Source organism: Bombina bombina, chromosome 1, assembly GCF_027579735.1.
Source record: "Bombina bombina isolate aBomBom1 chromosome 1, aBomBom1.pri, whole genome shotgun sequence".
Lineage (NCBI taxonomy): Eukaryota > Metazoa > Chordata > Amphibia > Anura > Bombinatoridae > Bombina > Bombina bombina.
The window spans coordinates 961,060,236-961,073,511 of NC_069499.1; the positions used below are offsets into that span (position 1 = coordinate 961,060,236).

General features: G+C 37.2%; 1 protein-coding gene across 1 annotated transcript in view; it reads left to right on the top strand.

Moving 5' to 3' along the window:
* PHACTR3 (phosphatase and actin regulator 3) overlaps nt 1-13,276 on the top strand; it is a 272,870-nt gene that overhangs the window by 58,782 nt on the left and 200,812 nt on the right. The window lies entirely within an intron of this gene.

Here is a 13,276-nt window from a genome sequence, read left to right on the forward strand (position 1 = left end):
TGATTTTTTTTAAAAAAATGGCTCCATCACCTTTATTTTGTCATTTGAAATTGCTGTTTTAGCCTGTTGAAAGTACCCCCTTAATATTTCAAAACTGTAGTACTGGTTTTAGAAAGCAAGATGTTGTAGCAGAAAGGGTGTTCCAATACATTTCACATTTATCTGCATCTTGCCTGAGTTCCTTGTCCCTTTAACTTTTTTTCAAACATAAACCACTTCTCACCAATCTCCATAACAAAATACTTCAAAATAAATCTTTTCTCAATCCAAATACATTCTACTTCTTTCTCTTCCTCTTTCCAAGAACAGATACCCTTGAATAAATCACTAGTAAGCCCTCATTAAAACACTTCTCTCCTTCCCCCCATCCTCAACCACCAACTCCCAGGTCATAATTGCTCTTCAATTTTGGTCATTTAGAAACAACGGATGTCCACAGCACTTGTAAATAACTTTCAATTTTATTCCAAAACTTCAGAACAAGCTTGTTCTGAAGTTTTGGAATAAAATTGAAAGTTATTTACAAGTGCTGTGGACATCCGTTGTTTCTATATGTTATTTTGGGGAATGGGCAGACCCCCATCTTCACAGGCACTTGCTCCATTTAGTTGCTGTTATTGAAGTACATTCAATTTTGGTCATTAGGAGCCACTAACAAGACCAATTTTCATAACTTAAAGGGACATTGAACTTTCATGATTTAGAAAAAGCATGCAATTTTAAACAACTTTCGAATTTACTTCTATTACCTAATATCCTTCATTCTCTTGATATCATTTGCTGAAAAGCATATCTAGAAAGGCTCCGTAGCTGCTGATTGGTGGCTGCACATAGATGCCCATGTGTATTTCTATTTCTTTAACAAAGGATATCTGAAAATTGAAGCAAATTAGATAATAGAAGTAAATTGGAAAGTTGTTTAAAATTGCATTCTCTATGTGAATCATGAAATATTTTTTTTCGGTTTAATGTCCCTTTAATTAAAGCACAAGGTGAAATAACCAGCTGCTCTGGAACATTGATGTCCAAATTGTGTCCATCCAAGGTAATCCTAAAACTCTGACCTCTTAAAGGACCACACAATGCAGCAGAATTGCATAATTAACAAGTGCATAATAAAAAGACAATGAATTAACACCTACTTTGAATTTAAAATAAGTAGTAAAAAACAAATTCTGACAAATTTATTTTTTATCCCATTGACATCAGCCAATCACAGACTAGTATACGTATACTCTATGAGTTTGTGCACATGCTCAGTAGAATCTTGTTCCCCAGAAAGTGTGAATAGAACAAGATTGGGCAAAATTTGATGTTGGAAGTAAATTGGAAAGTGTCTTAAAACTGCTGCTCTATATGAATCATAAAAGTTTATAAATTGTGTGTCCCTTCACCTCAGTTCTAAATGCAAACACCCAGTCTAAACATTTGTGAATGATTCATTTAAATCCTACATATACCCTCTCATTTCCAAATATTTCATATTCCTTTTATTTCTCAATTCCAAATATTTCACACTTCCTCTAAATAAGATTTCTCTGTTGCAAAATATTCTCACATAGCACACAAAGACAGACTAGGGGGAGCTTAAACCTAAATGTCATTTTATTAGAAGCCAGAAAAAATGATAAAAGCTATGGAAGAAAAAATATTCAGCGAGAGAGCAAAGTTATAAACGGTCTGATTAGGGACAGAAGACAGCGGTTCAGTCTGCTACAGATTTTATTTATTTATTTTAGTAGTGGTTGCTTGTACATAGCCACTTATTTCTTATTTCTGTTTTTGTTATATTCTCAACATCCTTTATGAGGGAGAAGAGTGAGCATTCAGTGTCACTCTTTTCTCTAAACCAAATGTTTTTGCTGAGTGCTTAGAGCACTTGGCAGCAATGGATTAAATAATAATGCCAATTACTCTGCAATGAGCATAATACCACAGCAAAAATGTCCAAACCCACCAATCTATCGGCTAGATTTAGAGTTTTGCGGTACAGCTATACTGCTGAAAAATTGGCCAATGTCTCACAAAACTGAAAAAATGTTTCACAAAACTCATAACTAAAATGTTACAAAGTACACTAACACCCATAAACTACCTATTAACCCCTAAATCACCACCCTCCCGCATTGCAAACACTATTTAAAACTTATTAACCCCTAATCTGCCGCCCACCCACATCGCCAGCACTATTTAAATATATTAACACCTAAACCGCTGCTCCCGGACATCGCCGACACTATAATAAAGTTATTAACCCCTAAACCTCTGACCTTTAACATCGTCGCCACTAAATAAACCTATTAACCCCTAAACCGACTGCCCCCCACATCACAAAACACTAAACCTAACACCCCCTAACTTTAAATTAAAATTACAATATAACTATATTTAAATAAATAAAAACTTACCTGTGAAATAAAAATAAACCTTAACATTAAACTATAAATTAACCTAACCTTACTATTTTAATAAAATAAACTATCAATTAAAAATCCTAAATTACAAATAAAAAAAAAAACTAATCCTACAAAAAAATTTAAAAATCTAACATTACAAAAAAAAACCACTAAAATTATGAAAAATAATAAACACTAAGATCACAAAAAATAATAAACGAAATTATCAAAAATAAAAACAATTACACCTAATCTAATAGCCCTATAAAATAAAAAAGCCCTCCAAAATAAAAACACCCCCTATCTTACAATAAATTTACAATAGCCCTTACAGCTCTTTTACCTGTAAAAAAAAAATACAAAGTCGCACCAACAGTAAAACCCACCACCCACTAAAAAAAACCTAAGCTACCCATTGCCTATAAAGGGGCATTTGTATGGGCATTGCCCTTAAAAGGGCATTCAGCTCTTTTTCACTGCCCTTAAAAGAGCATTCAGCTTGTTTACAATTTGCCCAAAGCCCTAATCTGAAAAAAAAAACACCCCAAAAAATAAAAAAAGTACCTAACACTAACCCCAGAATATCTACTCACTGTTCCTGAAGTCCGGACATCTATCTCCATCCAGGTGGCGACATCTTCACCCATCGTGGGGGCGCCTTCTATCTTTATCCCGGTGGCGCAGAGCCATCCTGGATCAGCGATGACATCCTTCGAGCAGCGTCCTCTTCATACGGTCACCATCGTACACTGAAGTTGAATGCAAGGTTACCCGTTTCAAAATGGCGTACCTTGCATTCCTATTGGCTGATTTGATTCTTAAACTTCAAATCAGCCAATAGGATGAAAGCTTCTGAAAGAGAGCTTCTTGACCTGATCTTTAGCTATCGATGCACTCTCTCAAACTTCACAAACTCCCCCTTTCCTTTTTCTGACCACCATCTCCTTGCTTGCAACATATCATCCCTCCCTACAACTGTCCCTCCTTCTACTCCTCACACCAAACTTCACAGAAGCATTATGTCATTAGATCAGCAACAGCTTGCTAATCCCTTCAAACCTGTCTTCTCATCCTTCTTCTCCTTTTCCTGTCCTGACCAATCTATCTGCCACTATAATTCCACCCTTACATCCGTCCTTGACAATCTGGCCCCTATTACCATAGCTCGGAAATCACACACTCATCCTCAGCCTTGGCATACTCCTCTGACACGGTACCTACGCAGATGTTCCCGTACTGCTGAGCGGCACTGATTTTCTTTATTACAAATTAATCTTGAACTCCTACTATTTTGCCCTTAATCTCCATAAACAACACTACTTCTCTACTCTTATCTCTAATCTTTCTTCAAACCCAAAATGTCTGTTCTCCACTTTCAATACTCTTCTCCACTCTCCCCCACCTCCTAATACAACTTCTCTGTCAGCTCAAGACTTTGCCAGCAACTTCATTTACAAAATCGACTCCATCAGAAACGAAATCAGCTCTCAACATAATTCCATTCTCTCACCCCCTCAAATGCTCTCAATCAACCGCAACCCACATAACCTTAAACTTAGCTCATTCTCCCCTGTTACTGAGGAAGAAGTTTTGGCACTTATACTGAGCTCTCACCTCACTGCCTGTCCCCTTGACCCTATCCCCTAACAGCTACTGCCTTCCCTCTCTGCTACCATTACCCCTATACTCACACACATTTTCAACCTCTCCCTCAGCACCGGTATATTTCCCTCATCTCAGAAACATACACTAGTCACACCTATCCTCAAAAAACCTTCCCTTGATCCTACCTCTGCATCCAACTACCACCCTATTTCCCTCCTCCCTCTTGCCTCAAAGCTTCTTGAAAAACTAGTATATGCACGCCTATCCCATTTCCTTACATTAAACTCCCTCCTTGACCCACTGCAATCTGGATTTCGTCCCCATCACTCCACAGAGACAGCAATTGTTAAGGTTACCAACAACCTACTTACAGCAAAATCAAAAGGCCACTTTTCTCTGCTTATCCTCCTTGATTTGTCTGCAGCCTTTGACACTGTAGACCACCCTCTTTTGCTCCAAACCCTCCAATCCTTCGGCATCTGTGACACAGCCCTCTCGTGGCTCTCTTCCTACCTGTCAAACTGTACCTTTAGTGTAGCCTTCTCTGGTGCCTCCTCTCCCCCGTCACCTCTTTCTGTCGGAGTACCGCAAGGCTCTGTCCTCTGTCCCCTTCTCTTCTCAATCTACACATCATCACTAGGTTCCCTAATAAAGTCCCACGGTTTCCAATATCATTTGTATGCCGACGACACCCAAATCTACTTCTCTGAACCAGACCTATCTCCTTCCTTGCTAACCCGTGTCACTAGCTGTCTTTCTCACATCTCTTTCTGGATGTCCTCTCACTACCTCAAACTAAATCTCTCCAAAACTTAGCTCCTTATTTTCCCCCCTTCTTCCAAAATCTCCATCCCCAATCTCTGTATAACTGTTGACAACTCCATCATTACCCCTACCCCACATGCCCGATGTCTCGGGGTCACATTTGACTCAGATCTTTCTTTCACTCCTCACATTCAGTCCTTGGCTAAAGCCTGCCACTTCCACCTTAAAAACATCTCTAAAATTAGACACTTCCTTACACAAGACACAGCTAAGATTTGAATCCACTCTCTCATCCTTTCCCACCTCGATTACTGCAATTCTGTCCTCTCTGGTCTCCCCACCTGCCACCTAGCTCCTTTACAATCCATAATGAATACCTCTGCCAGGCTCATCTTCCTTACACGTTGCTTTTCATCAGCTGCACCTCTCTGCCAATCCCTTCACTGGCTTCCTCTTGCCACTAGGATCAAATACAAAATTCTCACTCTGACATACAAAGCCCTGAACTGCACTGCTCCCCCCTATATCTCAGACCTTGTCTCCAGATACTCTCCCTCCCGTCCCCTTCGCTCTGCTCATGAACTCTCTGCCTCGCTCTACAAGACTCTCCCCTAGTTTTGAAAGCTTCAAGCGCTCCCTAAAGACTCTACTGTTCAGTGAATCATACAACCTACGCTAACCTTTCTTTATACCAGTTCCTCTCCTCCATCCCTATCCCCTGAACCCCCTTAGCATGTAAGCCTAAGAGTTCAACTGTTTGTAGATCACCTTCTTAATAGCTGACTACAACAGTGCAACTCTTGACAGGGCCCTCTACTCATTTGATCCATATAATTGTTTTGTTGTACTCTGCCTTTGTTTATAGCACTGCGGAATCTGTTGGCGCTCTACAAATAACCAATAATAATAATAATTCAAAACAGCCAATAGGATGAGAGCTGCTGAAATCATATTGGCTGATTTAAACAGCCAATAGGATTTCAGTAGCTCTCATTCTATTGGCTTTTTTGAACAGCTAATAAGATTTCAGAAGCTCTCATCTTATTGGCTGATTTGAATTTGAAGAATCAAATAAGTCAATAGGAGCGCAAGGTACGCCATTTTGAAATGGGCACCTTGCATTCAACTCCAGTGTACGACGGTGACCATATGAAGAGGACGCTCCATGCAGGACGTCATCACTGGTCCAGGATGGCTCCACTCAGCGCCCCCGGGATAAAGATAGAAGACGCCCCCGCAATTGATGAAGATGTCGCCGCCTGGATGGAGATGGATTTTTTTATTTATTTTTTTGGGGGGGTAGGTTTTTTTCATATTAGGTCTTTGGTCAAAGTGTAAAAGAGCTGAATGTCCTTTTAAGACCAGTGAAAAGGAGCTGAATGCCCTTTGAAGTTGGCTTTTACTGTTAGGGGGACTTTGTATATTTTTACAGGTAAAAGAGCTGTTTAACTTAGGGCAATGCCCTACAAAAGGCCCTTTTTAAGGGCTATTGGTAGTTTATTGTAGGCTAGGGTTTTTTATTTTTTGGGGGGGCTTTTATATTTTTATAGGGCTATTCGATTAGGTGTAATTGTTTTTATTTTTGATAATTTCATTTATTATTTTTGTAATCTTAGTGTTTTTTATTTTTCGTAATTTAGTGTTTATTATATTTTGTAATTTTAGATTTTTAAAATTTTTAAGTAGTGTTAGGTTTTTTTTAAATTTGTAATTTAGATTTTTTAATTGGTAGCTTTTTTAATTTTATTAGAATAGTTATGTTAGGTTAATTTATAGTTTAAACTTTAGTTTTTCTTTATTTCACAGGTAAGTTTTTATTTTTTAAGATAGTTATATTGTAATTTTAATTTAAAGTTAGGGGGGTGTTAGGTTTAGGGGTTAATAGTTTAATTTAGTTGTGAAACAATAAGGAACATTAATAGAATTAGAAGGTTTTATCTCTCCTTATGGGCCTTGTCAAAGTGTATATATATATATATATATATATATATATATATATATATATATATGGGTCACTTTAAGGAGCAGTGCTTAAGCATAAACAGTAATTACAACTAAACAGACATAACTGTGTGTGGGTATGTAAAAAAAAAAGCATGCTTTTATGCACTGATACAATATGATAGAAAGAAAACAAAAAAATAACTTTTATTCTTAAATGTTTAAAAGACAGCAAGTATTGCAAGTATCCTGCTGCCTACACTCAAATTAAAAACACTTCTCCTGTGTAAAATGTTGAGGTTAACATCATATACTAAAGATTAATGATATCTCAAAAATTAGTTCAGCTATGTATCACTTGTATTTGTTGCTTATACTGTGCTTTGATCTGTTGTACTGTTATTAAATCACTTGGCCTATATTAGGCTTGTTTATTAGTACAGCTGGATCTTTACCTCGCTGGTGATTGAGGTATATTCCTCTTGATGTTACTATTATAATTGTACTGAGCTAATAGATAAAACTTGTACTGAGTAAAATAAAATATCTCTATTCGGCAGTCTGATTGATCTGTTTGCTGTGGATTTGCCCTGTAGAGCTAGCGTTAGTTGTAATGCTATTTGTGTTTGAACTGTATCTCACAAACTCTATTAAAGGAAAAAGCTAGTGCTTATTTGGTTGTTGCGTGACAAATTACAGCTATAGGTTATTGCGGTAAAGTTACTTAATAGCCTACCTAACAGATAGTGTTATATATCACAACTAAATAGTCATTCTATAACTGTTAGCATGCTATTAATTTTACTTAATCCGTGATGTCTATCATATGCTATAGCTTAATGTTACATTCGGCAAATATCGGCTTCTTATTATTACTCTTGCAATAGGCATTATATATAAGACCGCCGTCTGCTAATACAAATCCCCCAAATAGTACTACGATTACAGTAGATTATATTATTTTCATTTAAAATAACGCTATGATTTTTACCTTGAATTCTTATCAAATCTACAGAGCTGCAGTACCGGGTATCCGGCCAGATAATCTGGCAAGATTGCTTTAAGATTACTCTAGAGTATTACTTTCGATAACCATTATCTCAGTTAGTTAAGGTTAAGTTCACTGCTTTTTAAACCAGGATAGCAAATTAAAACTAAGGAACCCCTGTCGCGGCGTTTCTCATACGCTTCCTCAGTGTTTTGTGATGTGGGGGGGCCGGTGGTTTATGGGTCAATAGGTTTATTTAGGTGTCGGAGAGCGGCGGATTAGTGGTTAATAACTGTATTTAGTGGAGGCAATGTTGGGGAGCGGAGGATTAGTGGTTAATAGTTTTTATTAGCGGCGGCTATGTCGGGGAGTGGAGGATTAAGGGTTAATAAGTTTATTTAGTGTCGGGGAGCGGCATATTAGGGGTGTTTAGACTTGGGGTTTATGTTAGGGTGTTAGGTTTAAATGTAACTTTCTTTTCCCCATAGACATCAATGGGGTTGCGTTACGGCAATCGCCATTCTGCACTTCAGGTGTTAGTTTTTTTTCACTTTCTCCCCATCTTTCAGGTTGTATCATATCATCTCTCAAGACCTGTTTTTGTCACCTCCTAAAATATATATACTTCTTTCCAAATTGTTTTACCTTTTTACTTCACTATCATACTAAAAAGTAATCCTGTTAGTAAACAATCTCAGTTTCATAACAGCAGCAACCTGTAACAGAAGTACTCCAGAGTTTTACCTGTTTAATAAGCAGATACCCTTCCCCTTCCAATGTTAGAAAATAAACACTGGTATAAAATACACACATCTCTTTACTCTTCAATAAAAAATATGGTGTTTGCAAGGATATACTTGGTAAATGATAATACTTTTTTAATCTTGTTCTTATATGTTACAAATCTTAATATACACACATGCAAACTGCAAAAACTAACGTTACAAATGAGATGCTTTAATAACCAGTCTTTTATCCCACTGTTCAATCTGCTGTCTCCACCTAGTGGACATTAAACAGAATGCATTTACAAATATTAACCAGTATCATTAGAAATTTCAGTCTGCATTTGAGACAGATTTGCAAGTTATAATCTTTTTTTCATAATTCCAAATTCACTACAAATAATGATGCTATTTTAATAAATCTTAATTGTGTATAATCTTTATACAGTATTTACCAATCCATTAAACTATACGACCTTGAAATCTTGCAGTTTCATTAGCCATATACATACGGATTACAATAGCAAAGGAATTAAATGATTCAACTTAACCTTTTTGCTTCTTTAAAATAAACCATAGTATTACAGGTTTTGTTTACTTCCAAAGCTCCAAATTCAAAAATATTTAAGAGCAGAAGGGAAATCTATGTGACACACAGTTGACCAGGTAAACAGCTATAGCTGGAGGGCTACATTGTGCCCCTAGTCCTGTGACTGGACAACTCTCACCTATCAGCAGTAGTGACACAGGTTAACTGCTTAATGCTGCACCATTACTTATTTAAAAATAAAACAAAAACTATAAAGTAAAAAACATAAAAAATAAAGATGCATAATGTGGGTTGCAAGCTGTCCTCCACAAAAAATCTGCATGTTTAATAAGTAATTAAGTAGTATCCCCTGACAGACCTCATATAAGATCCATTGTTCTGTAGCAACCCAGATGGTAATATAATTATATCGGACCTCAGGTAAAACTTTTGTCCCTAAAGCTGTTCTCAGTGATAATTACACATTATACCTTAGATCATATCCATGTTTTTAAACCCATGCCAGTCATATTCCCACATAAAACTTCAGATACGTTTCTGTCCTGTTAAATACTGGACACTTGGCAACCCACCATATGGCTCTTTAAAGGCAGTTCATTATGCCAGACCTTTAAAATTACTATTGCAAGAACAATATGTAAAGGTATTTTGTGTAATACTCATACATATTAAACAATTCTGAGCTATATAATTTCAAACAGTGGATGGAATATGATGAAACCTCCAGACACCGACAAGGGCATCTCTTCAATACAGAATATTACAGGAATGGAGCAAATTTTATAATAGAACTAAATTGGACACTTTTTAAAATGTTATGCTCTGCCTGAATTACAAGAACATTGTTGAGTTCCATAACCCTTTATTTCAATACGTTTTTTGTTTTCACTTAAACAGAGCATACACACTATCTTTATCTGCAATGTTTAAGCAATGCACTCCATACAACCCTTCTTTCTTTAGCATCATTAACAATATGAGCTTAGCCACCCCTGGAGTGCAGGTTTGACTTGTGATCACTGTCACTTCTCTCCTGCACCAATTTTTGTAAATTTTAGAATAGGAGCAAGAAAGGGGTAACAGTGATCACAAGACAAATATGCACCCAGGGGGTGGCTAAACTTATTTTTAGAGGGCAAATATTTGTTTACTGACCCTTTGATGACCTGTGCATTTAATAATTTCATATAATTTTCAGTAATTTTATAATTAACATGATTAAAACTCAAAACACTTCATTATAATCATAAATGAACATCTAAACATATTCAGTTTGTAAGTTGCTTCATTTAAAAGTGTGTTTGAACTATATTTTTTTATTTAAAAATGCATTTATTGACATGTGAATAGAGCATGAACAAAAACAAATACAGGTACAACTCCCCAGATCCACAATTCCAAAATCCAAACTTATTCTGTGATCCAAACTTTTTAATTAATATTTAAAAAAAAAAAAAATCTCAAAAAAAAAATATTTTTTCCCATCTGTAAGTAACAATCTTCTCTGTTTTTGTTTTGTTTGTTATTGTTTTTTTGTGATGTAAAGTGCAAATAATAGTCTACATTTATTTAAAACAACAAATATTACATTTCTGATTACAATACAGTACTATCTTTCTGATGGTGCATACAAAAGTAATAATAATGAAATAAAACTACCTTTTAGCTTACACGTATAAGCTGTATCATGGCATATTGCCTAAATCACATAAGATATTGTTATTTACACTTAGTTCCATCCCCTCTCCAAACTGTCTCATTTTACAGATGTAAATATTCCAAAATCCAAACCTTTTCCAGTCCCAAGCAGTTTGGATAAAGGATTTTCTACCTGTACTGAAGACTCATAATATGCCACTTAAAAAACTCAGAATTGTGATTTCAGTTGATCTGAGGTCTTGAATTAAAACAATTGCTTGCAAATCTGCAGGATTTTTTGTTTTACTTCATTGGTTAGACTAGACTATGGCCATCACCTAATGAGTATTTTACTGGCATGTCTAGTATTTTTAAGGCTCAGTTCAATATACTGTAGATAACAATGAATAAATAGAGAAATAAAGTTTCCGTTATGGTAAATCTTTTTTTAAGTGTGTTGTATTCTAATTTGAAATAAGTGATCATTTAACCCCTTAAGGACCGGGCATTTCAGACAAAAACTTCCCCAAGCATTTTTAGCATTTTTGACATCACTACATTTAAACAGAAATACAGCCGTTTTTATATTTACCTATCAAAACGATATATTTGTTTTCTTTATTAGACAGATCTAGGCCCATTTTGGTATATTTCATGCCATGCAATCAAATTAAAAAAAAACATTAACTTTATATATATATATATATACACATATTTTTTTTTAAATATATTTGCTGCAGTGTAGGTTCCCCCCATAACCCCCCAACCTCCCTGATTCTCTAACCACCCCCCTCTACCTATTTGCTGCCATATTAGGTACTGGCAGGTGTCTGCCAGTACCCAGTTTGCTGCAAGTTCGGCTAATTTTTATAAAACAAAATTAATAAAACACCTATTTTTTTATGTAGTGTAGCTGCCCCCCTCAATACCCTACCCCCTCCCAGATCCCACATGGGATACCCCTCATTGCACCTACTTCCTCCTCCCTCCTTCCCCCTCAATGACACAGTTTTTTTTTAAAGTTTTTTTGTTCCCTGTAGCGTGGCCGAGTTGTCCCGCACTCATCCTCCAGTGATGGGCCGCCCATCCGCCTCCCTCCTTAACCTCCCACCCACCAAAAATCAGTACCACTGCTGTCCGATGCAGAGAGGGCCACAGAGTGACCCTCTCTGCATCGGTAACTCTGCAAATCTATTTCTGCAGTGCCCCACTCGTGGGGCATGCAGAAATAGCGCAACCTCGCTATTTTGAGCGAGATCACGGCAGAGAGAAGCCCAGTCGTTAAGGGGTTAAAGTATTGTTGTAGCACTTTTAAAGAAATGTGTTAAATTATTATTTATGTAAATATATTCTAATTATCATTACTAGTATTTTTTTCTAAGAAAGAAATGTACTAAGGTTTAGATTGCAAGTGGAGCACTAAATTATCATTCACCTGGAAATGGGCAAATTTGCCCGTTTGTGGGGGCCAATTAATTAACCAGGCAGTACAAGTGGCTGGTTATTGCTACTGCAAGCTTGCGTTAGTAATAAGTGCTCCAAAATTTAACCAGATGTTCCAATTATTATTATCGGTTATTTTTAGAGCGCCAACAGATTCCGCAGTGCTATAAACAAAGGTGGTGTACAACAAAACAATTATAGGGATCAAATGGGTAGAGGGCCCTGAAAAGAGTTGCACTGTTGTAGTCAGCTCTTAAGAAGGTGATCTACAAACAGCTGGACTCTTAGGCTTACATGCTAAGGGGGTTCAGGGGATAGCAATGGAGGAGAAGAACTGGTATAAAGAAAGGTTAGTGTAGGTTGTATGCATCCCTGAACAGTAGAGTCTTTAGGGAGCACTTGCAGCTTTTAAAACTAGAATAGAGTCTTGTGGAGCGAGGCAGAGAGTTCCACAAGATGGGAGCCAGTCTGGAGAAGTCCTGTAAATGGGAGTGTGATGAGGTGACAAGAGAGGAGGAGAGTAGGAGGTCATGAGCAGAGCGAAGGGGACGGGAGGGAGAGTATCTGGAGACGAGGTCTGAGATATAGGGGGGAGCAGTGCAGTTGAGGGCTTTGAATGTCAGAATGAGAATTTTGTGTTTGATCCTAGAGGCAAGAGGAAGCCAGTGAAGGGATTGGCAGAGAGGTGCAGCAGATGAAGAGTGACGTGTAAGGAAGATTAGTCTGGCAGAGGCATTCATTATGAATTGTAAAGGAGCTAGGCAGCTGGTGGGGAGACCAGAGAGGACAGAGTTGCAGTAATTGAGGCGGGAAAGAATGAGAGAGTGGATTAAAATCTTAGTTGTGTCTTGTGTAAGGAAGTATCTAATTTTAGAGATGTTTTTAAGGTGGAAGCGGCAGGCTTTAGCCAATGACTAAATGTGAGGAGTGAAAGAAAGATCTGAGTCAAATGTGACCCTGAGACATCGGGCATTCGGGGTAGGGGTAATGATAGAGTTGTCGACAGTTATAGAGAGATTGGGGGTGGAGAGTTTTGAAGAAGGGAGGAAAATAAGGAGCTCAGTTTTGGAGAGATTTAGCTTGAGGTAGGGAGAGGACATCCAGTTAGAGATGTGAGAAAGACAGTTAGTGACATGGGTTAGCAAGGAAGGAGATAGGTCTGGTGCAGAGAAGTAGATTTGGATGTCATCGGCATACAAATGATAATGTAAACCGTGGGACTTTA